General features: G+C 46.6%; 1 long non-coding RNA gene across 3 annotated transcripts in view; it reads right to left on the reverse strand.

Annotated features, from left to right (window-relative positions):
* Positions 1 to 342: 342 nt before the first annotated feature.
* The window catches only part of LOC134738589 (uncharacterized), a 53,737-nt gene continuing 35,850 nt past the window's right edge, over positions 343 to 18,229 (reverse strand). Inside the window, exons 3-5 of one of the 3 annotated variants that reach the window (XR_010124425.1) lie at positions 10,690 to 10,787; positions 1,431 to 1,511; positions 343 to 441 (exon numbers count right to left, since the gene is read on the reverse strand). This is a non-coding gene — a long non-coding RNA (uncharacterized LOC134738589). Of the gene's footprint in view, positions 442 to 1,246; positions 1,512 to 10,689; positions 10,788 to 10,896; positions 11,252 to 18,229 lie in introns of those variants that run through there. The other 2 variants (XR_010124424.1, XR_010124426.1) reach the window with 2 other exon arrangements.

Consider the following 18,229-nt stretch of genomic DNA (forward strand, 5'->3'; position numbering starts at 1 on the left):
AAAGGCAAGGAAACAGATTCTTTCCCTGGAGTATCCACATGGGGTCAGCCCGGCTGACACCTTGATGTTAGCCCCATAAGACTAATTTTAGACTTCTGACCTCTGGAACTGTAATATAATACATCTATGTTGTATTAACCCACTAAGTTTGTGGTAATTTGTTACAGCAGCGATAGGAAACTAGTACAGACACAAAACAAAGTGTAAATCCTCAGTCAATGTAGAGTGAAAGAGAGGTGAGGGGCAGCTGTGGACAGCACCCTTCCAAATGTCACCGAATATCTGCAAACAAAGCCAAAATATCCCTGGGTAAATCAACAAAGTGGAGGCAGAAATCTGTCTAGATTGTTTGGTAAGTTGTATTAAGACAGAAGAGGCCATGGAAACTCACTGAACTTGGTATTTACATGTATACAATCTCAGTCTTTTCATCCCTTGATCCTGTTGAAAGAAAACAAATACCTGTCTGCTAGTTTTAGTGAAACTGTCCCTACACAGTTAAGCAACTGATTCTTAATAACTGTCTCCACTGATTGTGGTAATCAATAAGAAACAGTTTCTCCCAGTTCATTCATTTCTTTTTTTTTTTTTTTTTTTTTGAGATGGAGTCTCACTCTGTTGCCCAGGCTGGAGTGCAGTGGCCCAATCTTGGCTCACTGCGACCTTGGCCTCCCAGGTTCTAGTGATTCTCCTGCCTCAGCTTCCTGAGTAGCTGGGACTACAGGCACCCATCGCCACACCCAGCTAATTTTTGTGTCTTTAGTAGAGACAGGGTTTCGCCATGGTGGCCAGGCCAGTCAGTCTCCAACTCCTGACCTCAGGTGATCCACCTGCCTTGGCCTCCCAAAGTGTTGGGATTACAGGCGTGAGCCACTGCCCCCAGCCTTTCTTTTTTTTATTTAGAGACAAAGTCTCACTCTGTTGCTCAGGCTGGACTCAAACTCAGTGGCTCAAGTGATACTCCTGCCTCAGCCTCCCTAAATGCTGGGATTATAGGCATGAGCCACCACACCCAGCCTCCAGTTCATTTCTTAATCAAGAGACATACTGATTAACCCAACTGACTTTCCAGCATGTATACTGTATATCTGTATTCATAGACACATTTCTCTTTTCTTCCTCTTAATAAAAATGTAGCTCTCAAAGATATCCTGAAAATAGTGCTCAGGCTTGCAACATTACAGCTTTAATGAGCCAAGAACTCTATTTTTTCCCTATTACACAGAACAATAATTCTCAACAGCTTAAATTTTCAAAGCACTTCACAGGCATTTAATTAATCCTCTCCATTGCCAGAGAGAAGGAAACTGATATTCATAGCATCTCATCCTGACATCCTTTAATTTGGCAAGACTTCTGCTGGCTTTGAAAAACAGCGTCTGAACCACTGAGGTTATTTGGGCCACCGTTGCTTAATCGGGCCTTCTTACCTAACGAAACCTGGTCATCAAAGCAGTTTAAATTGCCATCTCATCAGCGCTTTACACGGGGCAGGGGGAGCTGCTTTGAGCCTGGAAGAGAAATGACAGTGATTCCCTCAGAGAAATGACAAAGCTCGTCTGTGCGGAGCCTGTGAGATGAAGCTTGTGATTAAGGCCTATTGCCAATTGCATCAGAGCCTGATTCACTCGGTGTAACTGGGGCACGATGTGTATCGCAAGGCCCTTCTCAAAACCCTGCTCTCCTGAGGCCCGGAGAGAATCAGCAGTTGAATTTCACTGTGTTCTTTGCTGAGCCTCTCCTGTGTGTGGGAAGCTCTAAGAAGCCCTACTTTTCTCTCTTTTCAGACCTGCTTCCTGTGGAAGGCATAACTAAGACAGACTAGTCATGCCACCTCAATCACCAAACAGGATTCTCCTCCAGCTGTGCCCCAGAGGCACAGCCTTTCCCTTCACTGCCTCCCAACACCCCCATCCAGACCTACTCCATTTGTTTTTTATTTTGGTGGGGGGTGGGGGCAATACTTCATTCCGTTAACTAGAACGAGTAACGCGCCAGACCCATTCCATTTACTGCAATTTCAACTAGCCAATCTCTTCCCACTTCATTATGTCAGTTACACAGTGGCCGGAGTGACATCATACCCTGTGTTCAATTCCAAGAAACAACCTCGAGAGATGCTTCCTGAGTGCTTGCTATATGCCAGGCACTGAAGGATCCTGAGTGAAGGCCCCACACCTCAAGAAGCTTGGTTTTAAGTAAGATAAATAGCAAAAAATAACTAGAATATAAGTACAATGATGGAGGCACAAACAAGCTATTACTGAGAGAACAGGGCACAAGGAGAAGGGAGAGAGAAGGGAAAATACCATTTATGAGGGGTAGGGAAGAATCATTGAATATTTTTTTTCTTTTTTTTTTTTTTTTTTTTTTGAGACAAGCTCTTGCTCTGTTGCCCAGGCTGGAGTGCAATGGCATAATCTTGGCCCACTGCAACCTCCGCCTTCCGGGTTCAAGTGCTTCTCGTGACTCAGCTTCCCAAGTAGCTGGGATTACAGGCATGTGCCGTGACTCCTGGCCAATTTTTGTATTTTTTATAGAGATGGGGGTTTCGCTATGTTGGCTAGGCTGGTCTCGAACTCCTGACCTCAAGTGATCTGCCTGCATCGGTCTCCCAAAGTGCTGGGATTACAGGCATGAGCCACCGTGCCTGGCCTTAGAATTTTTAAGAGGTGGCATTTGATATGGCCCTTCGAGGATGTGGTTTGTTTCTTTTTATTATTTTTCAAATTTTAAATTCTTTTTTTGAGACAGGGTCTCGCTCTGACATCTAGGCTGGAGTGCAGTGGTACTGTCTCAGCCCATTGTAACCTCTGCCTCCCAGGCTTAAGAGACTCTCTCACCTCAGCCTCCGAGTAGCTGAGGTTACAGGCGCGCGCCACCACGCATGGCTAATTTTTTTGTTTTTGGTGGAGACAGGGTTTTGCCATGTTACCCAGGCTGGTCTAGAACTCCTGACCTCAAGCGATCCTCTTGCCTCAGCCTCCCAAAGTGCTGGATTACAGGAATGAGCCACTGTGCCCAGCCAGGATATGCTTTTAATGAGCACAACGGGAGGGTGTATTCTAGACAGAGGAACTAGGGAACGTGCAGGGTCTGTGTTTGGGGAAATGGAAGCCCGCTTTGACTGGGGCCTGGAGGAGACACAGCTGGACAGCTAGGTTGAACCAGACTGTAGGGTTTTATGCACAGTAAACGTTTGTGACTGCATTGCCCAACTTGGTTATTGTTGAGCCACTATTAGACTATTCTATTGGCCCACAAATCATTTGTACTCTCCTTTACTTCATATTATTCTTAACTGTTGTTCTGTTTAAATTAAAAGAACACTCTATAGAGCCCGGCCTTACATGTTTAAATGGTTGGAAAAAATCAAAAGAAGAATATTTCATGACACATGAAAATTACAGAGCTCGGCACCGCGGCTCATGCCTGTAATCCCAGCACTTTGGGAGGCTGAGGCGGGTGGATCACCTAAGGTCAGGAGTTCAAAACCAGCCTGGCCAACATGGTGAAACCCTGTCTCTACTAAAAATACAAAAATTAGCTGGGCATGATGGTGAGCGCCTGTAGTCCCAGCTACTTCAGAGGCTGAGGCAGGAGAATCGCTTGAACCTGGGAGGTGGAGGTTGCAGTGAGTCGAGATTCGGCCACTGCATTCCAGACTGGGTGACAGAGTGACATTCCATCTCAAAAAATAAATAAATAAATACAAAAGTAAAAAATTATCTGGCCGTAGTGGTGTGCTACTCGGGAGTCTGAGGCAGGAGGATTGCTTGAGCCCAGGAGGTCCAGGCTGCAGTGAGCCATGATTGTGCCACTGCACTCCAGCCTGAGCAACAGAGTGAGATACTATCTTGAAAGAAAAAGAAGAGGAAAGGGAAAGGGAAATGGAAGGGGACGGGGAAGAGAGAAAAAAATAAAAGAAAGAAAGAAAGGAGAGAACAAAAGAAAATTATATGAAATTCAAAGTTTAGCATTCATTAATAAAGTTTTTTTTTAACTCGCATTCCCTGAATTATCTAGTAACATTAATAAAGTTTTATTGAGACACAGCCATACCCCTTCAGTTACATTTTGTCTATGGTGGCTAACAGCAGAGTTGAAAAGTTACATCATAGTATGGCCTGCCTTAGTTGACATATTTATTATCTGGCCCTTTACAGAAAAAGTTTGCCAACCTGTGATATAGAGTAAATGTATTAGCATATGCATTTGGATGTCATGTCATCTTCCATAAATGAGAAGTAATGGCTGGGCGTGGTGGCTCAAGCCTGTAATCCCATCATTTTGGGAGGCCAAGGTGAATGGATCACTTGAGATCAGGAGTGCGAGACCAGCCTGGCCAACATGGAGAAACCCTGTCTCTACTGAAAATACAAAGTTAGCTGGGCGTGGTGGTGGGTTTCTGTAATCCCAGCTACTCAGGAGGCTGAGGCAGGAGGATCGCTTGAACCTGGGAGGTGTAGGTTGCAGTGAGCCAAGATCACGTCACTGCACTCCAGCCTGGGGCCTGGGAGACAGATCAAGACTCTGTCTCAAAAAATAAATAAAACGTAATGGGAAAAAACAGTTTTGAAATACAAGTAACACCAGAGATACAGACTCAAGTAACATCTTGGGAAAGCACTGATTGCTTGAGTACCTTAGTGGCAGGCACTTTTTGCTAAGCACCTTTATATGAGCTAATAATGATAGCAGCTACAATATAGTCATGGCTTAATGTGAACAAGGATAAATATTTTGTATGCATTATCTAATTCCATCCTCAAGACACTTGATTGGAGAATTCTCCCTGACAGAGGTTCACAGAGTTGGCACAACTTGCCCAGAGTTACACGAGACAGGAGGATCACTTGAGGCCCAGAGTTTGAAACCAACCTGGGCACATCCAGGATTTTGTCTCAGGTCTTGGGATTTCAAGCCTCTTGCGGGTTAAATATTAAACTACCGTAATCTCACATGCTGTGAGATCTGGAGTGCCAAGATGGAAAAGTTCATTCCTCTGTTCCCAGGAAGAGCCACTGAAAGTTTTTGAAGAGGAAGGGTAACATACTCAGAGCCCCGGCTGTACTGGATTAATCAGGTATGCAAAGCAGGAAGAACTGGACTGGGAACTCTGAGAGGCTCTTTTTTTTTTTGTTTGAGACAGAGTCTCGCGCCATCACCCAGGCTGGAGTACAGTGGTGTGATTATGGCTCACTGCACCCTCAACCTCTTGGGATCAAGTGATCCTCCCACCTCAGCCTCCCAAGCAGCTGAGACTACAGACATGTGCCACCATGCCCGGCTAATTTTTAAAATTTTTTGTAGACACAGGGAGGATCTCACTCTATTTTCTGGGCTGTTCTCAAACTTCTGAGCTCAAGTGATCCTCGTGCTTCAGCCTCCTAAAGTGCTGGAATTATAAGCATGAGCCACCGTGCCTGGCCTGTAGGACACACTTGGATTAGTGAAGCTGTGGTGGTAGTAAAATCCAGAGGGCTTGTTGGTGGAATGGTTGTCTGAGGTGAGGAAGAGGGAAGGGTCAGAGCGCCCATGGTTCTGAATCTCAGAAATGGTAGGAAATGGTGGGTGGATTGGGGAGGGGGTTAAGTTTAGACACGGAATGCTGAGTGGTCTCTGGGATATCTAGATGGAGAAGTGCAGCAGACAAGATAAAATTTGGAAATGAAATTTGAGAAAATACTGTGCTTTGGGGTATCATGTTCCTACAGGGGATGGTTAAAATCACAGGAGCCAACGAGATTCTCAAGGACAAGGCTGTGTAGTGAAAGGAAAGGGAAGGGCAGGGTTGGGCACAGTGGTTCACTCTTGTAATCCCAGCACTTTGGGAGGCTGAGATGGGAGGATTGCTTGAGGCCAGAAGTTCGAGACCAGCCTGAGCAACGTAGCAAGACCCCATCTCTATTAAAAAATATGAAAATTAGCTCAGTGTGATGGCTCACGCCTGTAGTCCCAGATACTTGGGAGGCTGAGGTGGGAGGATCACTTGAGCCTGAGAGGTCAAGGCTGCCATGAGCTGAGATCATGTCACTGCACTCCAACCTGGACAACAGAGCAAGATCCTGTCTCTAAAAAAAGAGAGAAAAATATATTCTATTCTCCTTCATATACCCTCACAAACACCTGGGAGATCTGGCTTGAATTTAAAATCCACAGACTGGCCAGGTGATCCCAACCTTTTGGGAGGCCAAGGCAGGAGGATCACGTGAGCCCAGGAGTTCTAGACCAACCTGGGCAACATAGTGAGACCCCATCTCTATTTTCAAAAATAAATTATAAATTAATTTTTTAAAAAATAAAATCCACAGCCTTCCCAGAGTTCCACCCGGCAGCCCAGAGAGGGTCAGAGGCCGACCCTGAGCCCCGCTCCTGAGCTACTTTTCTTGCCAGCACTCCTCTGCCTTGCTGTGTCTCATATATCAAAGGGACTCGCATGTGCCCTTGTGAACACTGAAGCCCAGTGTCCCCAGCTCAGGCCTCACCTGTTCCCGCACAGACACCCATTGATGTGTTTCCCCTCAGGCCTGGGAGTGCTCATCTGAGGCCTGTTCACCCACTGGAGGACAGAACGAGAGAGGAGGTACATGTGGGCCATGATCGCAGGGCCAGGGCCATGGAGCAGCTCACTGATGTTAGAAGGGGCCTCCATGGGGGCACCTCTCCTTGGGTCCTTAGACTCCTCACTCCTTAGGGGCCCCACCAGGGTGGGCCTAGAGCCAGTCTAGGGTGGAGTATTAGTTTCCCATTGCTGCCGAAAAAAATGACCACAAATTTTTATTTATTTAGAGATGGGGTCTCACTCTGCCACCCAGGCTGGAGTGCAGTGGCGTGATCTCAGCTCACTGCAGCCTCGACCTCCTAGGCTCAAATGATCCTCCCACCTCAGCCTCCCAAGTGTTTGGGACTATAAACGTGAGCCACCACACCTAGCTAAGTTTTGTATTTTTGTTTTGAGATGGAGTTTCACTCTTGTTGCCCAGGCTGCAGTTCAGTGGCGTGATCTCAGCTCGTTGCAACCTCTGCCTCCTGGGTTCAAGTGATTCTCCTGCCTCAGCCTCCCAAGTAGCTGGGATTATAGGCGCATGCCACCACACCTGGCTAATTTTTTTTTTTTTTTTTTTTTTTGAGACGGAGTTTCGCTCTTGTTGCCTAGGCTGGAGTTCAATGGCATGATATCGGCTCACTGCAAGCTCTGCCTCCCGGGTTTAAACAATTCTCCTGCCTCAGCCTCCTGAGTAGCTGGGATTACAGGCATGCGCCACCACGCCCAGCTAATTTTTTATTTTTAGTAGAGATGGGGTTTCTCCATGTTGGTCAGGCTAGTCTCGAACTCCTGATCTCAGGTGATCCGCCCACCTTGACCTCCCAAAGTGCTGGGATTACAGGCATGAGCCACCACACCTGGCCCTAATTTTTGTATTTGTTTGTAGAGATGGGGTCCTGCTGTGTTGCCCAGGCTGGTCTTGAACTCCTGGCCTCAAGCTATTCTCCCACCTCAGCCTCCCAAAGCGCTGGGATTACAGACGTGAGCCGCCACACCCGGCCCAAATGACCACAGATTTAGTGGCTTTAAACAACACAAATGTATTGTCTTACAGCTGTGTAGGTCAGAAGTCTGGTGTGGGTCTCATGGGACTAAGATCAAGGTGTTAGCAGACCATGCTCCTTTCTGGAGGTTCTCAAGGAGAATCTATTTCTGTGCTCATTCAAGTTTTTGGCAAAATTCAGTTTTTTGCAGTTGTAGGACTGAGGCCCAGTTTGCCTGCTGGCTGTCCATGGAGGGCCTGTTCTCACCTCCTAGAGGCCACTGCACTTGGTTGGCGGAGCCTGCCTGTCTCCATCTTCAAAGCCAACCATGGAGGGTGATTCCCCCTCACACTTCTTGGGTTTTTTTTGAGACAGAGTCCCACTCTGTCACCCAGGCTAGAGTACAGTGGTGCAATCTCTGCTCACTGCAACCTCCGCCTCCCGAGTTCAAGTGATCAAGTGATTCTCTCGCCTCAGCCTCCTGAGTATCTGGGACTACCGGCGCCCACCACCACGCCTGGCTTATTTTTGTATTTTTAGTAGAGACGGGGTTTTACCATGTTGGTCAAGCTGGTCTCGAACTCCTGACCTCAGGTGACCTGACCACCTAGGCCTCCCAAAGTGTTGGGATTAAAGGCGTGAGTTACTGCACCTGGCCCGCCTCACACTTCTAATCTTTCTCCTTTTTCATCTCTCTCATCTCTATAGCTCATCTACTTCTCTATCTACTTCTTTTTCCCTTTTAAGGACTCATAAGATTAGATGGGCTACTCCAGAAAATTCAGGAGAACTTTCCCATTTCAGGGTCAGCTCAGCAGCAATTTGATGTCATCTGCAACCTTAATACCCCTTTGGCAGGTAAGGTAACAGGTTCCAGGGATTCAGATGTGTATGTTTTTGGCAGGGGTTGGGGGGGCATTCTGCCTTCCACAGGTGGCAATCCTAAGGAACAGCCTCTCCGAGAAGATGATTGATAGCTGAACATTGCAAAGGAGCAAACCATGAGCCATGCCGCCCATTAGGTGCCACTAGCCCCCGTGACTATTTAAATAAATTAGACTTGGCCTGGCAAGGTGGCTCATGCCTGTAATCCCAGCACTTTGGGAGGCCAAGGCAGGCAGATCACCTGAGGTCGGGAGTTTGAGACCAGCCTGATCAACATGGAGAAACACCGTCTCTACTAAAAATACAAAATTAGCCGAGTGTGGTGGCGCATGCCTGTAATCCCAGGCAGGAGAATCACTTGAACCTGGGAGGCAGAGGTTGCGGTGAGCTGAGATCTCGCTATTGCACTCCAGCCTGGGCAACAAGAGTGAAACTCCATTTCAAAAATAAATAAATAAATAAATGAGACTTAAATACAGTGGGTTGCAGTGGCTTGTGCCTATAATCCCAGCACTTTGGGAGGTTGAGGCAGGAAGATCGCTTGAGCCCAGGAGTTCTAGACTAGCCTGGGCAACATAACAAGACCCTGTCTCAAAACAACAAGAACAACAGCAAAAAACTCAAAAGCAAAAATGAATAAATAAATACAATTAAAAATTCATTCCATTCCTCAGTCACACTAGCCGCATTTCAAAGGTTCAATCCCCACATTTAACTAGTGGTTACTGTACTGGACAATGCAGGTTAATAGAACATTTCTATCATCCCAGAAGGTTCTACTGAACAGAGTTTGATTCAGAGGAGATGAGTTCCAGGCAGAGGAAGGGGCACACGCAAAGGTTCGATCCCATTGACACTGTCCCACTAGGGTGCGGAAGGACATAACACACACAAGGAGCACAAGCCTGGCAGATCTGTATTCCAACCCCATCACAGAATCATAAGTTAACCATCGACTATAAGTATCAGAAAATGACCTCGCAGACCCTGGGCCACTCCATGCCCTAGATGCAGACCCCAATTCAAGATAGCTCAGATGCACCCCAAGCTCTCCTAACTCTCCATACATTATTCCTTCCTTTATACCCTGCTGCTTTCCCTACTAGGAAGGCCGTCCTTCCCCCAGTCTACCTCCTCATTGCTTTCTTCTTCTTCTTTTTTTTTTTAGACAGAGTTTCACTCTTGTTGCCCAGGCTGGAGTGCAATGGTGCGATCTTGGCTCACTGCAACCTCTGGCTCCGGGTTCAAGTGATTCTCACTGCCTCAGCCTCCCGAGTAGCTGGGATTGCAGGCGCATGCCACCAAACCTGGCTAATTTTGTGTTTTTATTAGAGACGTGGTTTTTTCCTGTTGGTCAGGCTGGTCTCGAACTCCTGACCTCAGGTGATCCGCCCGCCTTGGCCTCCCAAAGTGCTGGTATTACAGGCGTGAGCCACCGTGCCCAGCCACTTTCTTGTTTATTTATTTATTTTTGAGATGGAGTCTCACTCTGTCACCCAGGCTGAAGTGCAGTGGCACAATCTTGGCTCACTGCAATCTCTGCCCCCCAGGTTCAAGTGATTCTCCTGCCTCAGCCTTCTGAGTAGCAAGACTACTGCCACCAAGCTCAGCTACTTTTTTTGTATTTTTAGTAGAGACAGGGTTTCGTTGTGTTGGCCAGGCTAGTCTCGAACTCCTGACCTTAAGTGATCTGCCTATCTCAGCTTCCCAAAGTGTTGGGATTACAGGCGTGAGCCACCATGGCCAGCCCTCATTTCTTTCAAGAGCCAATCTAAAGAGTACACTTTCAGAAAATCTCAGGTTTTTTTTTTTTTTTTGCAAGAGACCTTATGCTAATTTCCCCTTTACTTTTATTTTCTTATTTTCTTTTTGTTTCAATCCACTCATCTACACACTGATCCCCTTTATTTTTAGATATGCACAAGGGATACAGTTGGGCCAGCATCCCCTCATTTTTATTCTTTGTTAGAGGTCTCCCTGTCTTGTCTCCATAACTAAATTGCACAGCAACTGTGACTTCTCTGTGTTTGGTTTCCCCACAGCAGATGGCAAAGGTTATTGAGAAGTTTTTACTGAAGAAAGGTAGAAAGTAGGTATGGTGGAGAATAGAAGGAGATAGGACAATTCCAAAGTCATAAAGGTCATTCCAGACTGATTGGTGATGTGCAAAATGTCTCTGTTTTGTTTGTGATGTGGCTGGGATGAAAGAGGTTTTTTTTTGTGACCAGGGCTGGGCAGGGACAACTTCCTCTATAGCACCTTCACACATACCTTCAGAGACCATTTCCTCCATCTTCCTTTTGTCTTGGGGAGCTCCCTTAGAATATGTGTCCACTTCTTGTCACTTTGAGTTGATGCTTTATAGACTCCTTGAAGGAAAGTTATAGGATGAAAATAGAAATAGAGCATCAGGGATCATTGTGTTGGGGATATCTTTAAGAGATTCTAGAGTTTTAAAAGGTTCCATTTTGTAGATACCTCTTTGATCCTTTTTTTTTTTTTTTTTTTTGCAACAGAGTCTCGCTGTGTCACCAGGCTGGGGTGCAATGGCACAATATTGGCTCATAACAACTTCCACCTCCCGGGTTCAAGCAATTCTCCTCCCTCGGCCTCCCGAGTAGCTGGGACTACAGGCACAGGCTATCATGCCTAGCTAATTTTTGTATTTTTAGTAGAGACGGGGTTTCACCATGTTGGCCAGGATGGTCTCGATCTCTTGACCTTGTGATCTGCCCTCCTCGGCCACCCAAAGTGCTGGGATTACGGGTGTGAGCCACTGCGCCTGATGATCCTCTCTTTCTTGCTGGCTGAATATGCCAACCAAGGTGATTTTCTAAATGCAAAGAGAAAAAATGCTGGGTTCCCCTGCCCAGGTTACCTGTTTCTTTCTCTAGTTATTAATGGTGCAAGCTTCTGTTCATCCTCACCTGATAGAATACAATGTAGTGGAAAAGCACAGGATATTTACATGAAAATAGATTTGTGGTGTTCAGTCCCCTGCAAGATGCTTGGTCCAAGAGAATGAGTTATTCACGTAGTAAACAACTAAGCCAGGCCAGGCACAGTGGCTCATACCTGTAATCTCAGCACTTTGGGAGGCTGAGGCAGGTGGATCACCTGAGTTCAGGAGTTTGAGACCAGCCTGGCCAACGTAGCGAAACCCCATCTCTACTAAAAATACAAAAATTAGCCAGGCGTGGTGGCACACGCCTGTAATCCCAGCTACTTGGGAGGCTGAGGCAGAGGATCACTCGAGCCTGGGAGGCGGAGGTTGCAGTGAGCCGAGATAGTGCCACTGCACTCTAGACTGGGCAACAGAGTGAGACTACGTCTCAAAAAAACAAAACCAAACAAAATGAAAACTAAGCCCTTGCCACTAATCCTGAACACTGGGTACTGAGGGGAGTCAGGGTGTGAGGAGGATCTGACAGATTTCTAGAATTCCTTTGGGAGCTTGAGCTTGACAAGTGTTGCAAGACCCAAAAGCCATGACTGAGAGTGCCCAGAGCTGAGACATGAAGCAAAACCCGGGGTAAGTAGGCATCTCATTAGGCAAATCTAATTTAGCATCTTTCACATAATTTTTTGTGTGATTTTTTTAAAAACTATGTTAGAGAATTACAGTGCTGCTGCTGCTGCTGTTGTTTTTCTTGGAAGGAGTATAAGATGTTGCCTTGGTTGAATTTGGAGGAAAAGGCAGAAAAAAATATGAGTGCAGGATCTGAGTGGTCACATTTTTTTTCCTCTGGGTATTAAGAAACAAGGCAGGGCAGGGTGTGGTGGCTCGTGCCTGTAATCCCAGCACTTTAGGAAGCCAAGATAGGCAGATACCTTGAGCCCAGGGATTTGAGACCAGCCTGAGCAACATGGTGAGACCCTACCTCTACAAAAAAATACAAAAATTAGGCAGGTGTGGAGGTACATGCCTGCAGTCCCAGCTCCTTAGGAGGCTGAGGTGGGAGGATCATTTGAACCCAGCAGCTGGAGACTGCAGTGAGTCATGATTGCACCCTTGCCCTTTAGCCTGGGTGACAGAGTGAGACTCTGCCTAAAAAAAAAAGAGATAGAGAAAGACACAAGGCAGGACATTATGCACCTGGCATCCTTCAAAACCTTGTTGCGGCAACAGCGGTGGGCAAGCGTAGATGTCCTGACACTGAGGGCCTCAAAGTCAACATAAGGGTGCGCATTTGGGAAGCCCAGGTAGTGAAAGGAAAAGGCAAATAAATCCTGTCCCCTCCTGCTCCCTTGGCCAGGTCCACACAAAAGAGTCCATTAAACTAATTGGTGACAAAACTCCCAGCAGGGTTAGGTTTCTCCAACTTTCCCTAGAGGAGGATCTCAGATGGCCTCCTTCTGGCTCAGGGGAGCCAGGTCACAGTGGCCCCTGGGGATGGGGGCCAGACCACGGCCTGGGAGCTGGAAAACAGCTCAGGCAAGTCATGCACCTTCTTTCTGAGTTTCCCCATCTGGGAACTGAAGGTCTTGGCCTAGAAACTCCTTTCAGCTCTAATTCTGTGTGTTTACACAAACTTTACAAAACAAAACAAAAAAATGAAAGCTCGCTCTAGGAAAACTGTTAGCATTTATTAGATATCTACTACCATGTGCCAGCCACTTTACACTAACTCATTGAATCCTCACAACCTAGGTATACTGGTATACAGGTATACTGTTTGCCCATTTTATAAATGAGGAAATAAGGTTCAGGAAATGCAACCAAAGTCATTACAAATAGGCAGTCATGTAGTTGGCCTTCACACTGAGGTCTGTCTGGGTCCGAAGTTCATTTCTTTCCACCACTCGGCCTCCCTATCTCCTTTATTTCTTTACCACTTTCAATTACAAGTCACTGACTCTGTCAAACATGCTAGGAAGGACAGTTGAAGCCATGCTGTGCTCCCCTCAGCCTTCAGTCTCTGCTCTCCAACCTTTTTTTTCTTTTTTCTCGCTATCTCCCCCAGGCTGGAGTGCAGTGGTGTGATCTCAACTCACTGTAACCTCTGCCTCCTGGGTTCAAGTGGTTCTCCTGCCTCAGCCTCCGGAGTTGCTGTGACTATAGGCGTGAGCCACCACACCTGGCTAATTTTTGTATTTTTAGTAGAGATGGGGTTTCACCATGTTGGCCAGGCTGGTCTTGAACTCCTGACCTCAGGTGATCCACCTGCCTCGGCCTCCCAAAGTGCTGGGATTACAGGTGTCCAAACAACCTTGTTCTCTGGGCCATGCTGTATTTTGACTGCAAACATGGGTTGAACCCTTGCTTTGGGCCAGATGCTGTGCTGAGCAACTCCATGGTCCTGCAGCATCATTACCACCCTATGGGATAGTCACCATGGTCAGCCCCACTGCACAGAGAATAGAACAGATCCAGCGAGGTCAGAAGCTGCACAAGTCAGATGGATTTCTTAGGCTCAGGGAACTTCCATCTGGGAAGTGAAGGTCTTGCCATATGTACTCATAGTGGGTAGTACCTTTTGTACGCTAATGTAGACCGATATCCCCCCTAATCCATGTCTCTGGGCAGCATCATGGAGTTTCTCTTTCATAATCCTGAAAGAGCAACCTGGAGTGGGGGAGTTTTGTTCCCACACAACACGCTTGTGTATTGTTATAATTTATTAAATAATTTGTTGTATGACTTTATAATAAAAAGTTATTTATTTACTTGAGACAGGGTCTTGCTCTGTTGCTAAGGCTGCAGTGCAGTGCTGTGATCTTAGCTCACTGTAGTCTCAAACTCCTGGACTCAAACAATCTTCCCTCCTCAGCATCCCAAGTAACTAGGACAACAGGCGTGCACCACCACACCCAGCTAATTTTTAAATTTTTTGTACAGATGGGGGTCTCACTATGTTGCCCAGGCTGGTCTAGAACTCCTGGGCTCAAGCCATCCACCCACCTCATTCCCCCAGAGTGCTGGGATTACAGGTGTCAGCACCACGCCTGGCCTATAATGAGAAGGTTTTATTTTTATTTTTATTTTATTTTTGAGACGGAGTCTCACTGTGTCACCAAGACTGGAGTGCAATGGCACCATCTCGGCTCACTGCAACCTCTGCCTCCCGGGTTCAAGTGATTCTCCTGCCTCAGCCTCCTGAGTAGCTGGGATTACAGGTACCTGCCATCATGCCCAGCTAATTTTTGTATTTTTGTAGAGACGGGGTTTCACCATGTTGGCCAGGCTGGTCTTAAACTCCTGACTTCAGGTGATCTGCCCGCCTTAGCCTCCCAAGTGCTGGGATTACAGGCGTGAGTCACAGAGCCCAGCTGAGAAGATTTTTTAATACTAAAAATAGATATAATTTACTATAAAGACAAAGATAAGTTCTCATATCAAATAAAAGCAGAGAAAATTTCAGGGCCAGGTAAACATTTCAGATATTAGTCCCTCCTCTTCCTCCTGTGTTATAAAAAAATAGTTTGTTTTGTGAGAGGGGGAAAATCAGTAACTGGACCAAATAAAAAGTTTTTACAAATTCATTCACCCATTAAAAAAAATATATTGTTTTCCTTCCTGTACTAAGTTCAGTGGAGAACAGAAAAATGCATGAGCTTTCATCCCCACCCTCAAGGAATCTACCATCTCACCAGGGAGGTGACTAGAACACGATCATTTGAATAAATGTAGAAGTAAGGCTAGGCACAGTGGCTCACCCCTGTAATCCCAGCAGTTTGGGAGGCTGAGGCTGGAGAATGGTTTGAGTTTAAGAGTTCAAGACCAGCCTGAGCAACATAGTGAGACCACTGTCTCTCCAAAAAAAAAAAAAAAAAAAAAAATTAGCTGGACTTGGTGGTGCACACCTAGAGTCCCAGCTACTCGGGAGGCTGAGGTGGGAGGATCATCTGAGCCCAGGAGGTTGAGACTGCAGTGAGCTGTGATAACACCACTGTGAGATTCTGTCTCAAAAAAAAAAAAAAGCATGCATGGAAAAATTGAGACTCGGTGTAGGGGCACATCAGAAAGAGAAGGCAGTGCTTCAACTGGATGCCGGAGATGGGAGGAGAAGGGGAGTATGGAGAGGGGAGGAGAGGGGGCATGCATGCTAAAGGGGCACAGGGAAATGGAGGCTGGATAAGGGGATTGTGCTGAAGAGGTAAATCTAGACACATCAACTGGAGTCAGATTGGGTCTTTTTTTTTGAGACAGAGTCTCGCTCTGTCACCCAGGCCGGAGAGCAATGGCACCATCTTGGCTCACTGCAACCTTGGCTTCCCAGGTTCAAACAATTCACCTGCCTCAGCCTCCTGAGTAACTGGAATTACAGGCATGTGCCACCATGCCTGGATAATTTTTTCATTTTTAGTAGAGATGGGGTTTCACCATATTGGCCAGACTGGTCTCAAACTCCTAGCCTAAGGTGATCCGCCCACCTCAGCCTTCCAAAGTGCTGGGATTACAGGCATGAGCCACCATGCCCAGCCCAGATTGGGTCTTGAATGCCTAAGAAATGTGGACTAAACTGATGGCTGCTGTGTGTTTGTGGGTGTGTGGAGTCATGGTGCTAAGCAGCTAAGGAAGGCCACACAAGGGAGACAACAGGAAGAGTGCAGAAGTGTTGGATGGCTGCCAGTCCCACTGCAGGGAAAGGCAACTGTAGAGGAAGAAAGAGAACAGGGTGAGGGGAGGCTGGGTGCCTGTGAAATGACTCCACTTCACTCCTCCTCAGGAAGCCTGCTCTCCTTTCCCTCGTCGCAGAGAGGCAGCTGCAAGATGTGGGTATTTACTGGAGAGATGAACAGAAATGCTTTACCTGTCCTGTAAAGCTATTTCAGGACATGGATTCAGCAAAGATACAGCTTCTATCTTTTCATTTTAGTGAATTTCAAAGTCATATTTCATTCTACTTTACTGGACATATTGGAGTGATATAAATCTGAGATTCATAGAATTTTAAAATGTTAGAGCTGGAGAAACTTTTATGTTTATAGGATATCTCTACAAACCCTTATTTCTTTTTTATTTTTTTTTTTGAGACAGAGTCTTACTCTGTCACCCAGGCTGGAGTGCAGCGGTGTGATCTTGGCTCACTGCAACCTCCACCTCCCGGATTCAAGTGATTCTCCTGCCTCAGCCTCCTGAGTAGCTGAGACTTCAGGTGTGCGCCACCATGTCTGGCTAATTTTTGTATTTTTAGTAGTGATAGAGTTTCACCATGTTGGCCAGGCTGGTCTCAAACTCCTGACCTCAGGGATCTGCCCACCTTGGTCTCCCAAAGTGCTGAAATTATAGGCGTGAGCCACCAAGCCCAGCCTACAAACCCTTATTTAACATCTGACTTTCAACATTTGAATTCGAAGTCCTTTAAAATTGGGTAATGTTTCTTATAATCCTGGGAGGGAAAAGTAAGAGCTTTCTTTTCTCTTTGTTTTCTTCCTCCTTTTAATAAAAACAAATAGACAAAACTGTTTGTTAGATGGAACTTAAGAGAACTTTGTCAAGAGAGGACTTCAAGACAACCTGGAATATCCTTTTTTTTTTTAAGACAGTATCTCCTTCTGTTGCCCAGGCTGGAGTGCAGTGGCTTGATCTTAGCTCACTGCAAACTGCAACCTTCTCCTCCGGGGCTCAAGCGATCCTCCCACCTCAGCCTCCCAAGTAGCTGGGACTACAGACACGAGCCACCACACCAAGCTATTTTTTTTGTAAAGAAGGGGTTTCTCCATGTTGCCTCGGCTGGTCTTGAACTTCTGAGCTCAACCCATCCACCCGCCTCGGCCTCCCTAAATGCTGGGATTATAGGCATGGGTCAACCATGCCTGGCTAGCCTGGAATATTCTACGTTGACCTCACACACCACCCTTCCCAAAGTGGACTCAAATGCTAGAATCTGCCCTTACTGCAAAGAGAGAGAGGGCTTATCAGTCACTTTCATGAGTCACCCAGGCTGCTGCACATACTAACTATCCAACACGCAGCAACAACTCAGAAGTAGGCCGAGGTTCATGGCATACACACTTGAGCAATCCTCAGAGAGAGGCTGCCAGAAGCCACATGCATTCTATCCCCTCAGCGTTCCTCTCATCCGCCCTTCCTCATCAGCGAGGTGGCTTCCTTGGGGTCTTTCAGAGCTCAAGCGTGGGTGACATCCAGGAAGTGGGCCCTGCCCTTGAGCTCCCAGTGCAGGCCAGGAGCCTCCCTTCTCTAGTCCTGTCCCTTCCTTGGCACTCACACAAGGATTTTGTGACCTCCCTCTGCACCTCCTGAACACTAATTACAGGTGTGTGTCTACACACATGACTACCCCAGAAGCTACAGGACAGCCTCTGTGCACGGAATTCCTTAGGTAAGGGCGAGGGCACAATTGCACAAGCCTTGCCTCGGCCAAGTTTTCCACTAAAAACAAATTGTTACTTGGCAGCCAAAGCAGTTAGGCCCAGTTCAGGAAATTATCTACTCCCGAATAGAGCACCAAAACAGTCTGGGACCACCAGCCTTCCCCACTGTTTTCACATGTGGTTCAATAGAACTGAGCAACGCATGTATTTGTTCACAACAATTTATGCAAGAGTTGGATTCAGGAATAAGCAGCTCAAAAATGTATTTATGGCTAACAAAATTAGATGGTTAGAGAAAGATGGGTGGTAGATGTGATGTTCTCAGAGTTAGTTAATTAGCATTACTAGTTTTCGAGCCCTACACTCTTCTTTTTTTTTTTTTTTTTGAGACGGAAGTCTCCCTCTGCCACCCAGGCTGGAGTGCAGTGGCACGATCTTGGCTCACTGCAACCTCTGCCTCCTGGGTTGAAGCGATTCTTATGCCTCAGCCTACCAAGTAGCTGGGACTACAGGCATGCACCACTACACCTGG

Source organism: Pongo pygmaeus, chromosome 18 (assembly GCF_028885625.2).
Source record: "Pongo pygmaeus isolate AG05252 chromosome 18, NHGRI_mPonPyg2-v2.0_pri, whole genome shotgun sequence".
NCBI classification, from domain to species: Eukaryota; Metazoa; Chordata; class Mammalia; order Primates; family Hominidae; genus Pongo; species Pongo pygmaeus.